Raw genomic sequence first — 2782 nt, 5'->3', positions numbered from 1 at the left:
ATAAAGGTTTAAGTAGTTCTAAGTTCTAGGGGACTGATGACCTCGGAAGTTAAGTCCCATGGTGCTCAGAGCCATTTCTTTTTTTTTGTTCCATTGGAGTTACTTTACAGTCAGACATTGGAGACGCAAGTAATTGTTTGAAAATGAACGAAATCGTTCGAAACCAGTGACTACAAATTATTGTATGCAACTGTGTCAAAAAACTAAATACATAATGAATAAATTGCACTGTTGGTCGTTTATACTAACACAATGTTGGAATTACACAGACTGGTGAATTACTGTAATGCAGTGCAGTGGAGAAAAATAGCAACATACAGAATAGGTACAATAGCTCGAATAATCATTGCTCCACGAAAAATTTTTTAAAATGTTTCCTTCGTTTCATGAATCAAATTTCACTAATTACGTGTTGAGAAAAACGATTGTAAGAAAGAAAAAAATGTTATTTGTTCTCATTCTATCCTACGCAATAGCTGGAAGAATTGTAACTGACTTTTCTTATTTTTTTATTTTTTTAGACAAAGCGATACATTTCAAATGAATACGCCAACAACAACGAAAGTCCATTTCACATTATTTAATAACACTTAGCACTTACATTCTACGGACTGTGTATTGACGGAAAAGTAGCTGGCATTTGGTTGTGTCAGAAGATAATTATGTTGTGGCTTTGTGAGATCGTTATCTTGTCGCTACCCGCTTGTAGTGAAGTCCGGAGCATCACTACATACTGGAAAGCCACTGTGAAATAACACTGCTTTCAGAATAAGCTCGTAGAAGTCTATGAGTAGCCTTCCATAAATGGATCATGATTCAAATTCAAATATTTCATTAAGCCATTAACTTCGCAAGAAACAACAAGATTCCAGAATAAGATTTTCACTCTGCTACGGAGTGTACGCTGATATGAAACCTCCTGTCAGATTAAAACTGTGTGCCGGACCGAGACTCGAACTCGGGACCTTTGCTTTTCACGGGCAAGTGCTCTACCAACTGAGCTACCCAGGCACGACTCACGCCTCGTCCTCACAGCTTTACTTCTGCCAGTAACTCGTCTCCTACCTTCCAAAATTAACAGAAGCTCTCCTGCGAACCTTGCAGAACTAGCACTCCTTGAAGAAAGGATACTGCAGAGACATGGCTTAGCCACAGCCTAGTGGATGTTTCCAGAATGAGATTTTCACTCTGCAGCGGAGTGTACGCTGATATGAAACTTCCTGGCAGATTAAAACTGTGTGCCGGACCGAGACTCAAACTCGGGACCTTTGCCTTTCGCGGGCAAGTGCTCTACCAACTGAGGTATCCAAGTACGACTCACGCCCCGTCCTCACAGTCGTGCTTGAGTAGCTCAGCTGGTAGAGCACTTGCCCGCCAAAGGCAAAGGTCCCGAGTTCGAGTCTCGCTCCGGCACACAGTTTTAATCTGCCAGGAAGTTTCAACAACAAAATTGTGTCGCTGTTATCACGTAGGAGAAGATTCCATTTCTATCATTTTGAGCCTAGAAACTCTGCCTTCTCTTTTGACAAATCGAGGTTTCGAATGAGATCACTCAATTTTGCTTGACTTAGTCTGCGAGGTTCGTTATCATTTTCTTCAATATCAGACTGAGGGCACATGGGAGGCTTTTCGGAATCCTCTGCTTCCACACTGCCTTCATCTTTTTCTTGAAGCTCATGATTTTCAGGCGGAGTTGGAATAGGTCGAAAGTGGAATAGGTCCAATAGCAGGTGGAAGATTAAGGTATTGAACTTTTGCTCTCGTCTTCATTGACAACCTGCCTGTATAAAATGTGGAGTCAAACAGAAATAGCAGCTATCTGTACGATTCGTAAGCTCCCGCCAATCAATCCAATTAATAGGTACAGCGAAACCCATAGATCCGTCTTGGTCAGCCCTTCTCGTGGTCGAACTTAACAACAGTTGCAACGCACATGCGCAGCACTTAGATCGCCTGCCCTCACACCAAACTAATGCTAAATGGAAGTTTTCACAAGTGGCGTGATAAGAATCTTATTTCACTACAAACAGTGCAAAACTTTTCGCTGAATTTACGGAATCTCAAGGCGTTTTCGTTCAACAAATTTTATGTATATGTGGTGGGTGTTCTTTCGGACATGTCCGAAAGAAAAAACACCAATTTTGATCCAGCAGCCATTAGGAATTAAGACCCAAAGGAGTTACAATGAGGATAATGGGTAAGGCGCACTACAGTGAGAATTTAGGTCTGGTGAGAAGCCTGCGTAGCAGTCACGGCTGGTAAGCAGGAAACCCGGGTTCGAATCGCGGTTCGGCAAAAGTTTTCAACTTTCCCATCGATTTAAATCAGTGCCCGCTTGTAGTCAGTGCCTGTAATTCTTTTGTGTCACAACAAATTTTACACTTCAAAAGCACTCTAAAACCAGAAATACTGCACTAATTACAACAGAGACAATATGAAACTGACAGTCACATCAACAGAAATAATTTTTATAACCTACAAACAACTGCAGAAGGGTGCGTTTTGTCTTTTGATAGGTATGACAACACCTAAAGAATAATTAACTTAAACTAAAAGTGTGTATCGGCAAAAACTGCCTGTCATTATATCTCCAAAGCAAGAGACATTCCGTCATTTCTACGGACATTTTTGAGTTCAGCGGGTGGGAATATGGGAGATTAAGCTATTTTTGAAACCGAAACGTTTACAGTGTAGGGCAGTGATAATCAGTCACTCATCTTGGCGCACCCCACAGGTAATGTAATATCAGTTTTAGAGCTCTCAGTGGGATTAAACTTCTCTC

At 41.2% G+C, this 2782-nt stretch overlaps 1 non-coding gene across 1 annotated transcript; it reads right to left on the bottom strand.

Annotated features, from left to right (window-relative positions):
• Nucleotides 1–936: 936 nt before the first annotated feature.
• Nucleotides 937–1011, bottom strand: Trnah-gug. The gene has a single exon. It is a non-coding gene; the product is annotated as a tRNA-His (tRNA).
• Nucleotides 1012–2782: the final 1771 nt, after the last annotated feature.

Source organism: Schistocerca piceifrons, chromosome 2 (assembly GCF_021461385.2).
Source record: "Schistocerca piceifrons isolate TAMUIC-IGC-003096 chromosome 2, iqSchPice1.1, whole genome shotgun sequence".
Lineage (NCBI taxonomy): Eukaryota > Metazoa > Arthropoda > Insecta > Orthoptera > Acrididae > Schistocerca > Schistocerca piceifrons.
Note: the sequence above shows the minus strand (reverse complement) of the source record. Positions and strands in the feature narration are given on the sequence as shown.